General features: G+C 43.0%; 1 protein-coding gene across 2 annotated transcripts in view; it reads left to right on the top strand.

The window, feature by feature from the left end:
- galnt2 (UDP-N-acetyl-alpha-D-galactosamine:polypeptide N-acetylgalactosaminyltransferase 2) overlaps positions 1 to 23,103 on the top strand; it is a 68,011-nt gene that overhangs the window by 14,296 nt on the left and 30,612 nt on the right. The window lies entirely within an intron of this gene.

Genomic DNA, 23,103 nt, shown 5'->3' on the forward strand with positions numbered 1-23,103 from the left:
CGGATCATGTGACACGAGGTGAGCTGATATTACAGTAAATAAAAGTTAGTCCAAGCAGTCGTTTGTACTAGAAGATTAAACTGAAATTATAGCAACACTAACATAAAGTTGCTTTAATCTTTTTTGCATATTGGACCAGTGAGGCTGTGGGCATTTTAAGGAAGCCGATGCAGTAAAAATAATGTAGGAAGTCACTTAAATGGCAATAATGATTTGGTTCTAATGAGACAGCCAACACGCCAACATACCTGTGTACGCTCTAGCTGTCATTTTCAGGTATTACTAATCTATCTATTCATTTCCTGCTCCTTTCCTTGGGTTGGATTTCTGGAGGCAGCAGTCTTAGTAGGGAAACCCAGATCTCCCTTGCTCTGGGAACCTCCTCCAGCTCTTCCAGGGCGGGGACACTGAAGGATATCCAAGCCAGCCAAGAGATATAATCTCATGTGTGTTCTGGGTGTGCCCTGGGCCTCTTCCCAGTAGGACAAGCCCAGACTCCATCATTCAGGAGATGCCCAAACCACCTCACCGTGCTCTTTTTGATGTGGAGGAGTAGCGGCTCTACTCTGAGTCTCTCTCCTCATTCTTTAAGTGCTACCCCGAGCTCATTACCACAGAATAAGAAAGTGACACTTTCACTTTCATGCTTGGATCTTTTGTTACGACTACAGATCGGTACGACACCCACATCGCTGCTGATCCTGCACAAATCTGTCTGTCAGTCTCCCGCTCCACTCTCCCCTCAGTCGTGAACAAGACCTCCATGGAGGTTTCTGCACCTCATCTTAGACTCGGGAGTGCATACTCCACCCCTTTCTACCTGCAAACCATGGCCTCAGAATTTTTAGGTGCTAACTGACACTTTACCAACCCAGTGAGAGCTGGAGATCACCATGTGACGGTGCCAAAAAGAACCACATCATTGGCAAAGAGCAGAGATCAGAAGTCATCAAAGAGGACACCAAGAACATTAGACTACAGTATATGATATCTGTAAGTTTTTGGTTCAGTAACATCCCAACAACACTAGAAAAACTGTCTTTTATCATAAACCTAATTCAATAAATGCATTTTATATACTCTTAACACATTATTTTCATTTATTATGGAATACACTGATGAGCTGGTTTACCTCTGATGTGCTGTCGCTCCAAAAAGCCTGAAACCACATTAGGGTGCTAATGTCAATCCTGTATCCTTCACCCTTGTAGAAGTCTCTTTCTAGCAGTTAGTGAGCAAGAAGATGTGATTGAGTCTGATGGAAGTGAAAAGACGAAGGAAAATGAAGGATCTCCTGAGGGTGACGGGAAAGAAGACTTTTATTCAGTGCACTGTGTGAACACTTTGTTACGAGCTGCTCTAACAAACCTTGCAGGTTGTTGTATACAGATGTCAGCACAATTATTTCTTCATTAAAAGAAAGAAAGAAGTGACCGAGACCCCGACGATACCTTGAAGAGCAGAGAGGCTCCTCCTGCGCTGAAACTGACTTTTGAAATGGACCGAGTGTCCAAATAATGTCTGGCCACCTGCCAAAGTGGTGGGTAGAGAGATTTTTTTATAACAGTGCTTTGTAGGAGGTGTTAATTTCTCACTCTGCATCACATTATGGCCATTTAATAATCAACTGGCATTTGTTTTAGCTGTACTCACTTAAAATATTGTTCTCTTAAAAGTGCTCATGATGCACTCTGGCCCTGAGATGTTGCATTAATTGATTTTTCTTGTTTTTATCTGCATTTTATTTATGCTTTTACTCTCTTACTGCTGTCTTCAGTTTTAGGGTCTTTACCTTTACACTGTAAAGCACATTGAGGCGACTGTGATTTGGTGCTATATGGAAAAAAATTGAACTGAAAAGATATGTTTGAATGAATGAGGCTTTCTTTCGTGTTGCACACGGGGAAGGAAATACAGACATGACCGGTTTCCTAACTGTGGATGAGAATAGGGTGCAGCTGCTTGTGCAGCTTGCAGGTAGATTACAGCACTTTGTCAGAAGTGCTGCTGCTGCTGCTTCTCATCACCTCTCCACCCTCGTGGCTCTGTCTGAGAGGCTGAAGTGAACACACTGCTGAACAGAGACGCTTATAAAAAAGGATCCGCTATAAAGTTTGCTGTGTTATTGGCCAATAGTAGAAGGTTGTAAAGTGTCTTTTTGCAGTATGTTGAAATGGGCTTCAGGAAGCAGAGGTGCTGACTCGGCTCTACCAGCTCCTTCTCACTGCTCTTAACCAGAATAACAGACGTTAACCACTGTCGGAAAGATTTTTCCCGCTGTCCAAAATTAAATTCCTGTATTTACATCATGTTAGAATCTAATACGTTCATATATAAAGAGTCTTAAAGCAGTTTTCGGGCGAGATGACAAGGGTGCGTTAGTAGATGTTTGTTTTTACGATGTATTACGCAATCTGATTTTTCTTTTTTCTTTCATAAAATAATATTACCACTCATCCCTGAAGTTAAGTGTCTGTATCTGAGCTGGATAATCCAGGCTCCCAAAGTAAAACAGTGAAAAGGGAGCTCAAAAGTAGCAAGAATAGGAGTTATCCCTTTAAGTGGTTAAAAATCTGAAGTCTGAAAATCACATCATTTAAAAAATAAAAAGCCCACAGAGACAGCGGTGCTAGTCGGGTGTTTAAAAACAGACCGTACGGCATGCTCCTCTGGTGATGCATACCTTGGCCGGCGGTCCTGTAAAAATAGCTGCATTTAACATAATGCTGAAGTATGCCTCTGTTTTAACACAAACCTTCAATTTTAACACAAACTCTGTCCAAAGTTCATGCCAGCAGAGGTTTATATGTAACAGCTTCTCCCTCTAGTTCTGCTGACTTAGGACTGTGGGACCTGTGCCAATCGTAACTGTGTGTTCATGCGCAGTGATTCATGGTAGGAAATTCTTTGTTGCTGCAAATAAGCTGCTGTATCCGTCAGGTCCAGTCAGGAATATGAGCATTGCTGGAAAACATTGTAGTTGAGTGGCAAACACTAAACCTGAAGAATCCCCCCCTTTACAAAAGCAGACGCGTCAGCTTGGACTGAATACATTAAACTGTGTGTAATGTGCACAGTAGCATTACTGCCTAGTTCATACTATATCAAACGAGGCTAAGTTCGCATTGCTGCATTAATACGGTGCAATGTATAGAATGACACTGTAGTTCTTCAGCTCAGTGTCACACAGTATTCTCCAATCGTTATCTTTTTAATTGTGGTTCTCAGCTGAAGGACACTTTGCGTCATATCATGACATTTGAAGTTTTTAGCTTTCATTTTATGCCTTTTTCTTTTTTCTAATAAATTTTGTCCACCGTGAAGAAATCAGTTTTATCCTCTTTCAACTCTTGGTGCTCATTTTAAACTTGTTGAAATAATGAGCTCTGTACATTTTGTAATCCTTTGAAGCAGAAGCTCAGGCTTCAGACTCGTCTAAACGCTTTATTTTTCTCCTCCTCTCTCTGCAGCATGGCATATAGAGGTGATATACGTATTAAGTGTACTTATTAAGTTTTATAATAAGTGTTATATACTTAATACCACCTCGGAACCTATTCATGCAGGTCTAGAGACCAGTCAGTGACCTCCGCTCGTTAGGGAAGATTGTGAATTCCCTAAGTAACTGGCAAGTGATTGCTGGCACCCTTTTGCAACCAGTTTCATCCAGTGACAAACCAATACCGGTCTCCAGCCCTGTGTGGCTGGAGTTGTGGAGTAAATTTCAATTTGATTGCCAGCAACCAATTGTCAACTAATCAGGGAATAAACATTTCTTCTTTGCGACTGGAGGTTTTCAGGGCGGTCACAGACTAGTCTGTGTGACTGAGACATCAGGCAAGAATCAGGCCTTAATGGAGCTAAAATAGCTCATTTTAGACAGTGGATAAACTCTGGGACTCTACAAAAGCCCAGTACAAGATAAATGAAGATTATTTTTAAGTGAATTAATCAAGCCTGCTCTACTGGATTCCAGAATTTAAAAATATGATTGAATGTGGGCTTAAGTGATTGAAGTCATTCGCCGAATCCCACTCATGACTTTTTATATATTTATCTTAAAGTTTTATGGGTGAAAATGAATTGAAACCAACCTGCCAAGCTAATTAATTTCAGCCATCAATAATGGATTTACTGTAAATCTTCCACAGTTGTCACGGAGGACTGAGGCGGCTAAAGGAGAGCCAGTAATCAGCAGGTTGGTGGTTCAGTCCCTGTCTGCACCAGCTTCCGTGTCGAAGTGTCACTGAGAACTCCAAACTTCCCCCATGTATCGCTCTGTGTCACAGACAGTGTATGACTGTGTGTGTAAATGTGTCAGTGTGGATTGCAGCGTGAAGCTCTTTGAGTGGCGCAAAAGTCTAGACAAGCACTATTGTGATGCCAGCCCATTTACTGTTTATCAGTGTAAACTGACTCTGTGTGTGTGAGAAGGGTGAACTGTGCAGGCTGAGCAATAATGAGAAATACAGAGAGAATTGTTCTCATCACAATTTAGAGGTAATTTGTAAAACTTTCAGCAGTCAATGTTTCCTTTATCCTGTAAATTTGCAGGCTGAGCTTTGAAACATTCTCACAAAGATGTGTGTATGTGTGTGTTTGTGTGTGTGCGTGCGTGCGTGCGTTGTCCTGACTCGGGCCATATTTCACTTTCCCTCCAACAAGCCATATGGGAGTGTATTCATTTCCCTCGGCCTCTAACACCCTCCATTTCTCTCCTTCTCCATCATTTCTTTTCCCCTCAGGATTATTTGCTCTTTGTGATTCTGCGTTCTCACTCTTATCTGTCCGCACGCATGCTTTCTTTCTCGTGCCATTTGTTTTAGTTTTTTATTTATTTAGTTTGTTTGTTCTTTTGAAGTATGCCAGAATTTCAGTAAGTCACCCTGGGAGTCAATTAGACAGCACGATACAATATTTCAAGCGTGCAGAGACCCACCATAAGCAGGCTTGTGACCCACTCTGGGGCCTTAACCCAGAGCTTTGGAAACCACGGTAACAAAATACCCCGAGCTCTTGGGCCAGCAGGCATTGTGCCTTTTTTTTTTTTTTCTGTCTCACTGTGCGTTTCTGCCTTAAAAGGTAGGTTTGATTTATCTGTGCTTTCAGCTCGGTGGGGGTGGAGCAGACGTGATTATGTCAGACCCCATCAAGAGTGGCTAAGAATAGCTGAAGCCATCTCACACCTTAACTCAGGTTTAAAATGGATTGTTTAATGCCATCTCGCTTGCATGTTATGAAGCTCTGGAGTCATGTTTGAGACGAGGCCAAATGTGCTGTTAGAGCTGCAGGTAGCTGCCTGGTGCCAAGCTCTGGGAAGCGGTTTGAATACTTGTTTTTCGGGTGGTGTCCTCGTTGAAGCTGCGTCTGCGTCATCCTCTTTCCATGGATACGTGGACTGTTTCCTTACAGCAGCATCCACCTTTTTTCCATCAGCTTTGTTTGCTCCCGATACACACGTCTCACCTGTCAGCTATTAACAACACGGCAGATGCGGAGTGAGTGACGTTCTCGAGGGCCAGAGTTCACCGTCCCACCCTGCCAGTGAATGATTCACTCACGGGCACAAGGATCTGCGGCCGTAAAGAGCCGGCAGCGAAGTCTGCGTGCGCAGATACTGTTAGCTGACTGATTAAAATGTATGAGCAAGCAAAATGGAATTATAGTTTCAAAAGTCAAATGGAAGGATTGAGATAAATTGTGGCCCCTGAGAATTTTTTATTTTTTTTTACTCTGGCTTTCTATTGTTGGCAGATCACTGAGGTCTCACACAGCAGCACACTAGAAATGAAATTAAACTTGTTATTGCTCTGCTGTTGGATCTTGGTGTTGAAAGTAAAATGTCTGTACGCTCGCTGACACTGAATTATTTAACTTGTAGCTGAACTAAGACTGTCGACCCTTCCCGTGTAGATGCAGTACTGTTTTCTCCCACATCTTCATGGATTCTTGCTAGAAAGGAGCACAGCAAACAACATTACGTGGCCAAGTCCAGAATCCTCCCACGGTCTTCAGCTTACCAGGGTTCTGAATAAAAGCTGGGCTAATTCATGCCATAATAAATCGATATATTTGCCACCATACAGCAATCTCTGCTGTGTAAACATGATGGGTTCATGTTTTTCAGTTTGGATCATCAATGCGGGTCACGGTAAAGTGTCTGGCTATGCAGATTGAAGTATTTTGCAAATACAACCTACGTGCTCCAGCGAAGTGCTTCACAAGTCAACAGTGACCACAGTGATGATTGTATGTGCAGATCAAATGCTGATTGGCTGAAAAGTGGGTTTGCACAGGAACGAGAACGATAGCGGAGTTCACCATGAAGAGGGAGAGGCGCGAAAAATCCATCGAAGATAAAAAGGGCAGCAAAAGGAGGCACGAGGAGCTCAGTTCTCTCACTTCAGTACAAAGAAGTTCTTTGTCTGTTATGACTTTGGGCAGGAACTGAAAATAAGGACCAAAAACAGCACAAACATAAAAGGGAAGCCATTTAAAAAGCCCGCAGGTTGTTTTTTAAATGTGAAAAAATGGTTGTTCTGGTGAAACGAACAATAACAAACAACATGTTAGATGATGGTCTGCAAAGCTGCGTGTAGGCTCTGCTTCGAACCAATGCACAACCTTGCTGGCCTATTTAGGTCAAAGAGATGGGACAATTGACATCTCTGCAGTTAAGCAGGGCTGCTGACTTCCTATGAGCCTGGCTGCAAGCGTGGCCTCGTCATAGGTCCCAAAGTTTTGTCTAGTCATTAAAGATGATCGAGCCTTTGCAGGTTGTGCTCTGCAATGGTGAAACTCACAGATGGGCAAACTCTGTAGCCTGTTTTAGATTTCTTCTTAAAACCGATTTTTATTGTGTTTCTTTTCATGACATCTAATGTTTTTATCTACCTCTTGGTATTGTGTGTGCTGGTTAGTAATTGCTGTTTTTAATTCCCTTTTAATATATTCAATTTTTTAAACGTTTTTTTTTTGTAGCATTTAAGCTTTGTTTGGAAAAGTGCTACATGAATACAAATAAAGGAAAGGTAAAATGTGATGTAATGGGTGTGATCGGCTCATTTGGTGCGGTTGTTTCCTTCAGTGACTTTTCTGCTTCCAACATTTTTCCAATCAACTGGAAGAGAGCGGATCAATCCAAAGAAAGAAACTCCGCTGCCAACTAGTATTTTTGGGCCCAAAATTGCAGAGCAGCGCAGGCACACCATGCACACGCATAAATGCTGGCTAAGGCATCGACTGTTTGCGTAGGCGACTTTGTAGGATCTATAGAGCCAACACGGAAGAATAACTGAAGCTCGACAGGATTCTTTGAGTTCTATTTTATAATGTCTTTGCTGATGATCAGTTGGTGGTGAAGTGGTTTTGGGGTTGTTGATTAGTTTTGTTGGTCATGCTGGGAGTTATTGTCGTAGCCCATCATAATAATGGCCTGTAGATGCTGTTATAAATGAGACTTTTGAAATATAATCCCTTTACAAGATGCGAAACTTTCTGAAGGTTTGGTTGTACTGTTAGATAGTTTACATTTCAAATATCAATTTATATGATCTTTAAAGAAGAAAAAAGCTCAAGGGCAGTTTTAAGCTGTTTAACCTATTTACACACATAAGAAGGGATGATGAGCACTCATCCACGAGTCCTCGGGCAAATTTTCATAATAACTGAACCAAAGTGTGAACAATACACTCTCAAAGCAGAACAACCCCCAAAAACCTCCACAGCAGGTCATATAAACGGTTTGATAAATGTCTGTAATAAGTCACAGTCCGGTTACTAAAACTATAGGTCATCACTCAAAATGAGACACATAAATGTCCTCGGGGAGAGCCGCACGATGAGAGCAGCAATTTGTTTAAAAGAAGGGAAAAAAGTTTGTGTGTGTGCCAGAAAAAGCTACAGAACAAGAGCTGGGTGTGTAATTAGCCTTCATTAAAGGCCTTACATCTGTTCCCCTTCTGTAACTCCAGCCTGTTGAACTTGTCGGTACAGTTTTACGGTAACACAAGCCGGAGCTGGTGTCACGATCCTGCCGCGTTTAGGACTCGCACAGAAACGTGACGCGCATACATCAAAGAGGGCACATCAGGGCTACATGTGTCAGTGACACAGATAGAAGAAGTGTGTCACATTATACACGAAAACTAGAACAGACGCAAGGAACAGGGCGGCATGATTACACACTTTATGAGGAAGTTTCACCAACAATTTCATTTTACATTAGCTATGCCGAGGGTTTTACTGGTTAATGGCACAGATTTATAAACTCACCAGTTACTTTATTCAACAGTTACACCTGTTTGAGTACTTATAAATGGAAGCAAATCATAGGGCAGCAATTTGGGTCAACGCAACCTCCTGAAGTGTGATTTAAGTGGCGCTGAGCATGGTGTGGCTGTCGGTGGAAGACGGGCGAGTCTGAGTATTTTACTGACATTTTCCTCACAAAATCATCTATTAGATGAACTATAGCAGTCTACTGGGTCAAAATGCTTTATTGACGTCAGAGTAAAAGGGCAAGAGCAAAAAAAGAGGCAAACATAACCACTCATTACAGATAACATGTCAAACCTTGAAGCAGATGGCCTACAAACCACAGAAGACCACACCAGGTTTCAGGAAACTGAGGCTACAGATGATGTGCAGCCCACAAATCTGCAGGAATAGTGTAATGCTGTCACGTCAATATGGGCTAAAATCAGAGGACTGTTCCCAACACCAAGTTGAATCACGAAGAGTTTAGCATCACAGATGAGCGGAAGATGGTACAGATTGAAGTTGTGTTAATAGTCAAAAATCATGCATCCAACAAGAGCTTTTAAGTCTTCTGTCTAAAAGGAGCATCTTAACTTCAATTAATACATCGACGTAAGAGAAAACCTGCTTTAAAAAGCTAATCACTGAGTATAGGATGTAATAGAACATACAGACGGTAAAGAGTAATGTGCACACTTCTATGCTCGCAGTAGATGTGGCAGCATAGCCTTATAGAGGGACCTGATGTTGCTTTACTTTGTCCTCAGCATGCACACTGAACAACATACACACACTCTTTATGTGCCGCTTCATCCATATGTAAGCCACATCCACAAAAAGCACACCTTTCCCTTCTGACTTTAAGCGCAAACTTTTCTCCTTGTATGGCAAAGTAAATATTTATAGACTTAAAGCTCCTTCGTGTTCCCTTACACATACACACACATACACTCCTATGGTATGAGGTAATGTGCGATATCAGTTGCTATCAGCAACGTAAAACACGGATTGCCCGAGCATACTTTGAGGATCTTACTGTAAATTCATCCAGACAGTAAAATTCTGCATTTTGTGCTGCAATATATCTTTAAAAAAACACGCCAGGGGCTGCAGTTTTCACTGATTTCTCATAATGAACATGGTAATGAAGGGCAGATTTGCTTAACGCAGTCTGAAACCCTTTTTGGTGGCAGTAATCACAGACCTTCACTGGTGGTAGAGTAGGAACAATCAATTACTGTTAGGAGGGAGAAGAAGAAGAAGAAGGAGGGGTCATAAAAGACACGATGGAGGAAGAGGGGGGCAGTGAATGGAAAGAAAAAGAGAGGAAACAAGTAGTTGATGAAAGAGTTACTACAAGTGAGCTGGAGATTTTAACATCCCCACCCGCTGCACCCAACCACTCTGACCTACTTCCCCCCCCCCCCCCCCCCCCCCCCCCCCCTGCTGAAACACACTCAGATGATTCAGCACTTCACTCCATCTCCCTCCCCGCCTCATCTTTCACCCTCACACTTGACATTTCTCTCCTTCTCCCTCTCGCTGTCTTTGTTTTTTTTTTTTTTTGCTTCCTGTCTTTCGGTGTCTCCAGCAGCGCCTTCCCTCTTTTCTGAAAATTGAACCTGAACTCGCCCATTATCGGGAGTCATTTGTTTCAACTCCTACCAACTAACAGCGGGGGGAATAAGCAGCTTTCACAACGCTGGATAATCACTGCCGCCATGTAGAAATGTGACATTTTGAAAAGATTTCATGGCTTGGAAGAGAACATTTTGTTTTCAGACTGGTAATTGTGTGTGTCTGTGTTTTATTTATTTAATTTTGGCATTTTGCCTCTATTGTACAGCACAGAGAGAGCGAGGCAGAGGCAGGAAGGTGCTGAGAGAAGGGAGCAAAGGAAAACCAGAGAGGGCTCAAACCCGGGGCACGTATTCTACACGTCGAGCCACAGAGCCGCCTGAGTTTCTGTTTCTGGCCGTGTAATGTCATAAAGTCGAGGTTGTTATGACTTGAGTGCTGCTCGGTCAGCAGATAAAGGATAGATGGTGCAGGGATATAAACCACATGGTTGTACAGGATGCTGCGGCTTGTTTACATCCCCAGCCTTTTGTTTTTCAGCCCCAGCTGCTTCTGTCAGTGAGTGTGAATCACCTCTCCAGCTTTCTTTTATGTCTTCTTTCTCACCTTATCTCGCTCTCACTTTTTTAATCTCACTCTTTTCATGTCCCGCTGTTATCCTGGACAGAAGCACACAAGGTCCAGTCTCTGACCCCTCAAACACAGTATAAAAAAAACTGTGTCCTAAAAGATAAAAGGTACAACATTAGATTTAAAGAACACCAAAAGTCAAAGAAAGTTGTCAAAGGACTCTTTGCAGTCCTGTTAAAACTAACGCCTGAGTTATCCATAAGCAGGAAATCTAATTTATTTATTTTTTAATTATTATTTTTTAAATTTAGTTGTAATGTATGATGTTACCAGAAACTCCTTTTAAACCTACATTGTAACCTTCCACCCAATCTCATGCACACAATCCACATCGGGTCGACACAGCCCGTCACAAGTTGAATGGCGTGGAAGGATGCAGTGAACAGTTGAGAGGGGTTTCCAGTTATGTTGGAAGTTAGGACGTAGATTTCCTACAAAGTGGAAATCAAAGTTCAGCACACCCTCACTGCTTCCGTAGGAACTAAAAGGCCAAGGAGCCTTGTTGCTAGCATTCAAGTATATTTTAACACAATGCCACAGTCTTCCAAGGAAATTCACCCTAACATCAGACTGTGTACTACACAGTAGTGCCATATCTCAGAGTCCACAGGCTTCGGTTAGCATGTTAAATTTTGGTCGTACAATTTTAAAAAAAAAAAGACTTCTTCAACCGTATCGCCACGTGTCCAGAAGCTAAAGCTTGCCCAGAAATGGATCATGGAACAGGACAGTGATAACAGCACAGCGGGGACTCTAAAGAATCAAGATGTTTCAATGGCCCAGATGAACTGCAGAGCTCTACGATGTGGACCTTAAAAGAGCTGTATGTAAATGAATGCCCGCAAACCCACAGAAAATCAATGAATCCTAGAAACAAATGTTTGGCACATGCGTTTTCACAATAAGTGTGACTATCAAATTGTTTCAGCTTTAGTGAAGAAAGACTTCACTTGTTTGGCACGGTCGACAGGAGTTTCTTACTTTCCTCTCCAGGGTTTGTTGAGCTGCAGCTGTGGTAAATCGCAGCAGCAGGAAGCTTAAATGCTTAAAACTCAATTTTTTTCTCCTCGGGCAAAGATGTTCCACATGGTGGACATTTTCTCAGCACTGGAAGTGTGGTGGTAATTTGTTTTCTAATAAATGACAAACAGCGGGTGGTGCACAATTTTGTGCCTTTCCAGTAAACACTCTTTTGTTAGAGCAACAGGTTTTCAGTAGACCGTGTGCGTACAGGCTCTTTTAATCCTTTCCTAGATGCTGTGGCGTTAATGTGGGGAGTTTTCACCTGTTCTGAAATTTGCTTCTGGGCGGCAGAAGTGACCCGCCGTGGCTGCTGCTGAAAACTGAGGAGCTGATGAGAATTCTTTAGATTTTTTTGTCTTTGTGTGTGTGTGTGTGTTTGTGTGAATGTGCATCTTTCCTTGCATGTTTGTGTGTGTGAGTGTGTGTGTAGGATGCAGATGGGGTTTTGGGAAGGAAGCCAGCAAACACAATTGGTCCATTGAGCCGTCTTACACCCCCTGAGTCTCTCTCATTCTCTCTCATATGTAGACACACACACACACACACACACACACACACACACACACACACACACACACACACACACACACACCCTGGTGAGACTTGTCACAGTTTGCACTGAGCAGTCTGAATTCTGAGCCGACTGAAGTCAAAGAGGCTTCAGGGTTGTGTTGTGGTTTTCAACATATTATTCTGCCGCCCCCCCCCCCCCCCCCCCCCTCCTTTCTCTCACAGAGCATTTTTTTTATTCAGGCGACAAAAGTTATGACATTATTACAGTTACAACAAAATGGGCTCACCCTGCATTTGAAGTTAAGCAATCATTTCCCAGAGCCGTGTGTGTGTGTGTGTGTGTGTGTGTGTGTGTGTGTGTGTGTGTGTGTGTGTGTGTGTGAGAGACACTTTTTTCCCTCAGTCATGCCTTATTCCCCTCGGGCAGAGGGGAAGCAGAAGCACTTTTTTGGGGAATGAATTCAAGCTTCTCTCTGTTGGAGAACTGATTGAAAGTTTGGGTATATTCATACATCAGAAAACTAGTTTATTGATTTGCTTGGGGGCAGCACGGTGGCACGGTGGTTGCCTCACAGCAAGAAGGTCCCGAGTTCAATTCCACCATCAGGCCAGCAGGGTCTTTCTGTGTGGAGTTTGCATGTTTTCCCCCGTGGGTTCCCTCCGGGTACTCCGGCTTCCTCCCACAGTCCAAAGACATGCACTTTGTGGGGATAGGTTAATTGAAAAATCTAAATTGCCCATAGGTGTGAATGCGGGAGTGAATGTGCAAATGGTTTTCTGTCCCTGTGCGTTAGCCCTGCGACGGACTGGCGACCTGTCCAGGGTGTACCCCGCCTCTCGCCCTATGACAGCTGGGATAGGCTCCAGCACCCCCCACGACCCTGAAAAGGATAAGTGGAAGCGAATGGATGGATGATTTGCTTGGACTTGACAAGGCCGAGTCATGTGACAACTCACAGTAGTACAATAATGGGTGAATTATTAACAGGGAAAAGAAACAAAGTAACCAACATGGCCAAGATTACATTGATTAATGAGGTTCTGAATGTTCAATTAATTGCCCAGCCCTACTTTTTCCCCCCTGTTTTTTATGTGCTTTTGTAATCAATCAAAGTGTCTACATATTTATTATTCATTGCCTTATTTCCTTATCTTATTAACAGCCTTGGATAGGGTATAATGCTGCAAGAAGGTGGAGATAAAGTGGCTAACTGCTACCAGGTGTCAGACCAATAAACCGCATGAAATGCTGTGTAATTACATAGACTTATAGAAATAGATGAAACATTGAAAGACAAAGATGACTCCATCACATCCATCAGAAGGTTTTGTGTGAGACTCATTTAAGTAATAAATTGACACGATGTGACTTGTTCCAGTTTAAGCTAGCATGCCCCAAGCCTACTAGGACTATTTGTAGTGATTTAAGATCAGTTTGGGGTGATATTTGAAAATTATTTGATTCGATTTGATTTTTTATTCTTTTATTTTTTTTTTAATGGTATACAGCACAAAACACTATACTGTGAGTACTGTTGCAGTGGTAGATAGTTAACCTGAACCTTATTTTTATTTACTAGCAGGATACACACACACACACACACACACACACACACACACACACACACACACACACACACACACACACACACACACACACACACACACACACACACACACACACACACACACACTCTCTCTAGTATGGAGCTGGAAATGAGCATAACTGGCTCTCTTAAAGCAGCTCCAGCAAGATTGTTTGTTTTGATAAAATCATTATTGTTCTAATCTGATTTTTGGATAGCAGACTATTTTCCTTTTAGCCCGACATCAGTAGAAAATTGGTCTGAGCACACACCTCTCCGCCTTGGGCCAACTTGCTCTCCATCAGTCACCCTGTGCAGCGTTATTCAGACAGCACAGTAGGTGAAGATCCGTTAATGCAGTGAGAGTAATCACTCTTAAATGACAGGACAGAGATCACACGGTCCACTCAGACCGGTGCGACTGAAAAGAGCTGGATAAACCTCCTACTGACTGACTTTGGTGTCCTTTTAGCCCTCTCTAATGTCTCTTGATTTGCAGTTTGCTCTCTTTGTTGCTCTTATAAAGAGAGGATCAAGCATTTCTGCCAACAGTTGTGTGAGAGTTTAATCAGTGATGTGCAAATTGTTCTGCTGTGTTTCCCTTCAGCGCTATTTAGCACGAGCAGTTAGATAATTCAAAGCGTTTAGTGCTCAAGCAGAGTCTCAAATTAGTTTGGTGTGATGAAGACACCAATGATGATGAGGATGAGGCCTTTTTTTTTTCTTTGTGGTGCTGCAGCATCTTCAAGTGCAAACTAAAAGTAAAAATGTAGCGCTAATGACTGAGGGGAACGAAAGGAGAAAGAGAAGAGCAAAATGTGGGAGATGAGATGAGGGCTCGTCGGTGGGGGTTGGTATATGTAGGGGAGAAATAAAAGGAGACAGGCAGAGATGACAGGGGAAGGTGCGGCATGACAAAGAGCTGCAGGGAGGCAGGTCGATGAGAACGGAGATGAGATGCATTAAAATAAAATGAAGTAAGGAGAAAGAGGAAAGAGGGGGTGTTCACAGGTGAAGAGTTCAGTCGTGTGCGTAATTTGACAGTTTGATTTTAAAGTTTGTTGCTGCAGAGGCGCAGAAACCTGAGCCTCAAAATCGTTTTACTGGAAACAAAACTGCCCGCAAACGCCAGAAGCTTCCATCTGCATCCTCCCTCCTTATCGAACCTCGCTCTCCCCCTGTGTTTGTAATGATATTCCAGCTATGGCTGTTTTTTGTAAGACTTGTTTTGAGCAACAAGCTACTTTCACTGCTTTCATCTTTGATGTTGAAGATAAGATAAGATAGAACTTTATTAATCCCTCGGGTGGGTTCCTCTGGGAAATTCGATTGAACTGCTGCCAGAAGACACTGTGTGTTAGCGTGCATGTGTGAGGGGCCTGAGGATGCAGAGTTGTGATTAAAGAGGAGGGAAGAAACGGGACTTGTTAAAGATTCTTTCTTTTCCTGGATAAACGACTTGCAGCTCGAGCCGGAGAGGGGGGCATCGCTGCAGGGAGTCTGGGATTTTAACGTGGTCGCTGTGTGAACACATGCAGTCTCTCTGAGTCTCGTGTAGATGAAGATGTCAGAATTTTGTGACAATTGATTTATTTGGGAGAGGAGGGATTGTACTGTAGACGAAGCTAAATTTGGTCACCCAACGTATTGTCTTCCAGAAAGCACAGCTCTTAATTTGGTTTTCATTGTCAATGTAAATCTTAAGAGGCCAGTTATAGTTCTAACTTTGGAGTATGCTTTAGTTTGCTTTAGCCAGAGCGTCATCAGATGGGTACGAGGCTGTGTGCCTGGAGGAGACTGCGTGGACTAATCCATGGCATCTATAGATGTCCATGTCTCTGTACTGCATGTAATCCCTCCCTTTATCATTCACTTCAGCACCAAAGGGAAACTGCAGGCCTGAAAAATGAAGCCAACTCACACATTTCCTAAAAGTATTACTTGTTCCAAAAGCAAATCGGCCCGTATAGATTACCATGTTAAAATGTATTGCATAAAACCGCATGGTGTGACAGAAAGGGAAGCAGATGATCGCTTTACACTTCATTTGGACTTTACAGAAAGACATTTTAATTGTGGACAAGTTGACGAGTGTAACAGTGAAACTAAAAGGAGAAAATGTAATTAATGCAGATGAGGTGAAGAATAGAGTGCAAGCAGGGTGGAGTGGGTGGAGATGAGTGTCGGGGGTGATTTGTGACAGAAGGATATATGCAGGGGGGAGGGTAGTGAGACCTGCTATGGTTTGGAGAGAGCAGCACTGACAAAAAGGCGGGAGGTGGAGCTGGAGGTAGCGGATTTGTACCCAGGGTGGTCAGTATTAGAAATGAGTTTATCAGAGGGACAGCTTGGACATGTGCAGAGGAGGGATGGTTGGAAACAGGGGACAAAGGATGTTGGATATAAATGCCGAGCTGGAGGAAAATAGGATGATGTAGTGACGGAGGACATGCCGGGGGTTGTGTGACAGAAGAGGCCACATCAGTATCCAGGTGGATTCACCTGGATACTGGAAATTTGTGTGTTTCACACTGTGCTCAGTCAGCTCGGTTCATCAGCTGCTGCCAGTCCAGGTTTACACCCCCCTCCCCTACACAACACACACATTTTGGTCCCAGTATGTTATTGCATAAATAGGAGAGACATCATTAGATGATGACTGACAGCTGTGGCAGCCAATCTCTCCTGGCACTGCCCCCTGAACCCTCAGCTTCACCCCCTGCACTGCAGCTGAGCCAAAATCAGACCCTGCTACCACAATCTTACTGAGAAAAGGGACACCGCATGCTTACGCCGTAGCCACCTCAGTAACAAGGCAGGCTCACCATCAAGCATTTCCTGTTAATCATCTATTGTGCTGTAAATGGGACAGTAATTTATAAAATCAACAGCATGCTGTGATAAATCAAGCTTAAAATTAACGACCGAAAGCACACATTTATCAAGACTGTGTTTACATGCTTGTTACTTTAAGACAGAAGTAGGGTCATTTTCTCATAGACATACAATCACGCTTCTTTCTGGAAGCAGAGTAGTTGCCCCCTGCTGGTCACTAACAAGAATGCATGTTTAAAGCTTCACTTAAAAGCTGGCTTTGCTTTTCAGACCCTGAATTGCGATGGCCATCTTTTATATACTGAAATTTGTTCTCACCCTTCTGAGAAGTATTATCTACTGGAGTACCCACAGAGTGTAACCATGAAATTACACATATAATGTAACTGTGTCTCTAAGACTTTCGCGAAACATTTGAGAGTTCATGTCCAGTTCAAGTCTGGCGACGTATTAACATTTTATGCAGCTGATTCTTCCAGAAGTGTTCTTGTCTCATATGTGGTCCGGTTCAGTTATACTCTGTACTTAAGGCCACAGTGCATGGATGCTAACCTCGTCTAAACTCAGTAAGTCAGAAGCAGCTTGTAGGAGATCTAACTTGAGTTGCACGAGAGGAGGAAATATGATTCACAGGGTGATGTGAGGTATTTGTTTAAAAAGATGAAATTTCCATGTGCTGTGATGCTAGCTGGGCAGAGACTGTTGTGACTTGTGAGAATCTTCTTTTTTTTTATGTTTATCTAACTAGACAGCCTGCATTTTATTTAAACTAATAGAAAAGTAAAGACACACTTTAAAAACCAGCTCACAGACACTGAGGGAAACTAGTTTGATTCCCTCTGGGACAGGCAGAGCTGCATGATATCTAGATTTTTGCTTTGAGCCCCTTACAGTGATATTTCTTCCACTCCTCAGGGAGGTTAAAGGTCAGGCTCAGCTGCTGACTGCCCTGCCTGGAGCTGATTAGGATCAGCATCCTGCTTAAGGACACTTCGGGAAGACAGATGCAGCCTGTCACAGTCGTCCAGTTGAAGGACGTTTTGTTTAATCAGGAACAGCACATGCTGCTGTAAGCCATGCTCAAACTGTCACACATGGTCATGAGCTCCAGATAACGGCCGAATGACTAAGATTGCAGATAGAAACAGCCACAATGAATTTTCTTAGTAGGGAAGCTGGTATGGTTGGGTGATATGTGAGCATTTTCTAAATGGCCATGTCCAACTGATAACAATTATCATGCGTTTACAGTTTAAGGTGTGCATGGGCAACTGGATTTAAAATTTACCTGTTTACAGATTTAAATTATCAAGGTGGCAAACCTCCATCCATCCATTCACCCATCCAATTAACAGCTGGTCCATTTCAATCAACCCCAAAAGACAACCAGTGTTGGACTCCATAATTGTCCAGTGAACCAACCTTAGTAGCTTACAGCCTCCATATAAACTGAGTGAGGAGCTTGAGCATCATCAGGGAGCTTGGAGTACAAAAGCATCCAGTTCAGGTGGTTAAGCAGTCCAATCAAGACATCACCTGGGAGCCTTACCTTGGAGACTTTCTGGTCACGCCCAACTGGAGACCTTGCAGATCACAACTCGTTGGAGGACTTCTATTTCAAAGGAGGAATAAAAGTGAACATATAAAGATTGACTAAATGTTTCCCCCACAAATGGAGCTAAAGTTGTTTCAATAATGGCAACTAAACCTGGGTGTGACATGCAAATTCTGTGTCAGAATTCATCTGTTGAGAACTGAGAACACAGAAATAACGTGTTGGTGCATGGGGTTATTGAGTTCATAGTCGCGTGCGTGCAGCTGTGGCCATAGATCCCAACTGTAGCCAGAGTCATGAACTCTTCAGATAACTTCACAAGAAGTGATTTCTGTAAATATGTATTTGGATATATCAGCCATTCATGTGTCTCACCGCAGCGAGAGTACTGTGTGTGTGCACGCGCGCGCGTGTGTGTTGTTGTTGTTGACCTCTTGGCTGCTTTCCGAGTTAATCTATCCGTGGATGTGATCAGATTACTGTGGATTATACTGACTGAGGTTCTACCAAGACTGCATGACACACTCACATACACACTTGCAGACTTTCAGATGAGCGCACGATAACCAAACTGACACAGTAATGCATGTAAGCTCTGAGAACCCCACATAATAAATATGAGCTGACACTTGTTAAGACACACATGCACAGTTGGCCTGATCTGACGGAGGCTTAAAGTCCATCCCACTATTAGAAAAGCAGGTGTGATGGCTCTGGTGTGCACAGGTAGATGCTTCAGTCTGCAGGTAACAAAAAGTTTATAAAGTCATATTGTTTCTTGAAGTTGGTGTCTGGCTATATTTTGATGTTAAAATGTGAGAGGACGGCATGTTTGAGTTGATTGACACCCTGTGGTTATTTAGAAGCAGCGCTCGCGATTCCCTTCACACCAAAGAAAAGAAACTGCTGTTTTCGAACATGATATTGGTTTTGACAGTCTCAGTGTGTGTTCATTATATTGCCGACTTCAGTGCTTTGACATACAGCGTGTTCTCGTCACGTTGTGAAAATGCTGCTCACATCCCGCCAGGTGTCATTTCCTCGCCGCCCCATCCAGCTGCCTGTCTCTCTGTGTTAAAGCCTGACATAAAAAAATTAAAATTAAAGAAAAAACCCACACACACTGACTTTTCTCAATCAATATGTTTTCTACATTGCTCAGTGTGTGGTAAGATGCTTAATCCTGCTCTTTATAAACCACCAGCGAAGTACAGAGATAAACGCACGCTGTTTGGTGGCTTAAAGCAAAAAGAACAAACCAATCACCCCAAAAGAAAAACAGAAAAACCAAACAAAAATGGGTTAAACCTCTTAGACACTTAAAGACATGTTAGCAGCAGCTCTGTGAAGAACAACAAAGGACAGTATGACAAGCAGAAGGTGTTTTAAACATAAATGTAACATTATCCCGTCTCAGGAGACAGGAGTGTCGTGGATAGATATAGAGCTGGACACAAGCTGGCTTTACACCATGACTCATTCCTTTGTGTGTGTGTCTGTGTGTGTGTGTGTGTGTGTGTGTGTGTGTGTGTGTGTGTTTGCTTGTGTGTATAAAGTCCCTTTTTTGACTCTGTGTCATGACCATCTGTCCGATGGCAGAATAAGCAAACGGCTGCCCAAGTGACGCGATGCAAAACAGAAAAATGAAGTGAGAGACACACACAAAGAAAGTGAAAGACAGACAGGAAGAGAGCTGCTCACAGGCCGGGACCAAAGAGCGAGAAATGAAAAATAGAAATCCACTTATAAGGTTTGTTGTTATCTTCTCATGAGCTAGATGACAAGATTAATATCTTTCTCACATCCGTCCAGTAAATGTGTATCTACAGCCAGGACTCACTTAGCTTAGATTAACAACTGGAAAATTGATCCCGGCCAAGAAAGGGTCTGGCTCTTGAAGCCACTTGAACATTGTTTTAAAATTCTAGTGGAGATCATCTGAACTTTTGAGGAAATGAGGAAGATTCTGCACACAAACAATATTTCCATTTGATGAAACATTGCAGCCATGACAGAGTGTGAGCTGTAATCATAGCCTGTATATAAAAAGTGGATGTAGCCACTGTGATGTCACCTTGGATGTCAGATTTGGATTCTTATTGTTGGTATTATTTATTGTTGATTAGCAATAGACTCTACTAATAAAATAATAGAATTTCACTCATCAGAACTGAAGCACAGAAGTCTTGGACTGGTTCGTCCCCTGCTGCAGGCTGTCTTATTTGTCCGATACTTGCATGAAAAAGGAGATGCCAACAGGACAAACGTAGTCGACAGGTCCTGTTCAGTGACTGCAGGTAGCAGAGGTGAGGACAAGGAGACAGTTACCGGACCAGCTGCCTGTGTCAGCACATCTCTCAAAGCAGCACCTAATTTTAGGCCTGGCCTGGCACTTTTCCTGATCTTATTGACCCCTCGAACTGCTACAAGCTGACAGACTACAAGCCACATTTACCCACAGACCCACATAGCACTTCATCTGATTAAAATCCACGGCCAGTTTATACAGATCAGCCATTACATTTTAACCACCTGCCAAATGTTGTGTTGGTCCCCCCTTTTCCTCCCAAACACCTCTGACCCAATGACGCATGAATTCCACTAGACCCCTGAAGGTGTGCTTTGGTATCTGCCACCAAGATGTCACCAACCGATTCTGTAAGCTCATCAGTTGTTAGGTGGGAGCTCCATGGATCGGAATTGTTTGTCTAACACATCCCACAGATGCTCGATTGGATTGAAATCTAGAGGATTTGAAGCCCAGGTCAGCACCTCAAATTTAATACTCTGCTCCTTCCTGAAACATTTTTCTTTGTGGCAGGTCACATTATCCTGCTGAAAGAGGCCACAGCCATGAGGGAGTATTCTTTCTATCAAAGGATGTGCATGCATCGCAACAGTGCTTAGGTGGTACATGTCAAACTAATATCCACATGGATGGCAGGACACTGCCCAAAACATTACAGTGCCTCCGCCTGCTTGACTTCTACTCATAGTGCATCCGGATGCCAGCTTCTCCCCAGATAAACAACGCAGCTGGTCATCCACGTGATCTAAAAGAAAACGTGATTCATCAGGCTGTCTTTTTCCATCACTCTGTTGTCCAGTTCTGATGTTCACATGGCCCTTATTGGCACCTTCATGGGGCACCCTGACTGGCCTGCAGCTTTGCAGTCCCACATGCAACAAACTATGATGCACGGTTTATTCTGACACTTTCAATCAGAATATGCATTAACCTGTTTGGCTGTTTAAGCTACAGTAGCTCATCTGTTGGATCGGACTACGTGGGTCAGCCTTGTGCATCAATCACGTGCATCAATGAGCCTTGGCTGCTCATGACCAGGTTCACTGCTGTTCACCTTCCTTGGAACACTTTTGTTAGATACTAACCATAAAGACCAGGAATACTCCACAAGAGCCGCAGTTTTGGAGATGCTCTGACCCAGTCGTCTAGCCAGCACAGTTTGACCATTGTCAGACTCGCTTGAATGGATTGTGAAAGCAATCCAGTGAAGGTACAGGATGGTTCTAGCCAGGGTTCACATGAGGAGTCTTCATGCTGTGAGGCATCAGTTTTAAACATTGTAGTGAGCCTTAACAAAATCCAAATGTGTTGTTGGGACAGAAAAGAAAATTACCCCAGTACAGTTGTTATGAAGGGGGAATTAGCTTTTGGAGCCTGCCTCGTGAAGCTATTAGAGGAACTGGAGTTCTTAGCACTTTGTGTTGGCTTTATTTTTTAGCCCCAGAGGTTGCAGCTTAGTTTGATGCTGTGGAAAAATCATTGAGATTCAATTAACAGTCAGAACAAACCACATGAACCCGACATCAAGGGGTTAACAGTTGCTCAACATCGTGCCTTTCTCTGTTTCCAAAAGCCCACAGTGCATCACTGAGGTTGATTTTATTTCTCTTTAAGTGGACATCATTCTAATCAGTCATTTTTTTGTGCTTTGAGGAGAGCCAAAGAGGGGCTGAGGCCACTTTCACTAAGAGGTTTTCAAGCCGTTCATATGATGTGAGCTATAAAAATAGCTCGTCAACATCTGCTCCCTACTTACTTGTTTAAATCATGTCTCAATCAGCGATTTGTCATATTTATAGTAACCATTTGTTGATAAATCACATGCCTGGCTCCTTACAGCACTGCATTGTTCTCATTATCTCCTAACGTTTTCTATCTTGGTGTGATCTGTGATGGAGAGTACTTCCCATAAGTCAGAGAGAAGTTTACACGGGAAGCACGTAGCTCAAATGTACCAGGGATTTATTTTCCCCCAACTTTATCTCCAATTACCTTTTCTCTGGTTGACTCCTCTTTCATCTTCCAGCTATTATTTTAAGAGTATTTCTTGCCTTTTTGCTCACCTCCATCTCCAACTGTCTTCTTTGTTTAAAAAAAACAAACAAACAAACGAATCCTTTTGGGGACAAAGAAAGAGAGAGCGAGATTGAGTTTGTTCAGACCTGCTGGGTATGTTGTGAGATGGCTAAAGAGGTTGCAAGGTCACAGATTTGGAGCGAGAAGATATCCGTGTGGAACAAGGAACCGCCTTCATTATTCAAATAAGCCAAGCTACACTCCTGATAGATCAGGGATGTTGGACTCCTTTTACATCGTAGGCCACATACAGCCCACCTCGACCGTAAGTGGGCCAGACCGGCGAAACTTCCTGTTGTGTCAGTGTAAAGACATTTCCACAGTGAATCGCTGAAAAAAGAAGAGATGTAACTAAAAACCGTTGGCCTCGTTGTGGAGTCTGTCCCTGTGTGGGTTCAATCTCGGTACCCTCTTCCCCTCTTTAGGTCAAAAAACATGCATTTTAGGTTAACTGGCACTTCTAAATCATTAAATTGAATGGTTGTCTCTCTCTCTCTCTGTAAGCCCTGTCCAGGGTGTTCACCTCATGACAGCTGTGATAGACTCCGCCCCCTATGACCCAGAGTTGGATAAGCAGAAGAAAATAGATGTCCTCAGTTTTAGTCTTTTTCACTTTCCTCAGGTTTGTCAGCACAGCAGCCAATCGGAGGCTTTGGTGTATATGTTGTATGTGACTAAGATCTTTTGTAATACCCCGCTACCCCACAGTATAGTAATAAAAGACTAACATAGAAACTCAT

The sequence above is a fragment of the Rhamphochromis sp. 'chilingali' genome, assembly GCF_963969265.1.
Source record: "Rhamphochromis sp. 'chilingali' genome assembly, chromosome: 6".
NCBI lineage: Eukaryota > Metazoa > Chordata > Actinopteri > Cichliformes > Cichlidae > Rhamphochromis > Rhamphochromis sp. 'chilingali'.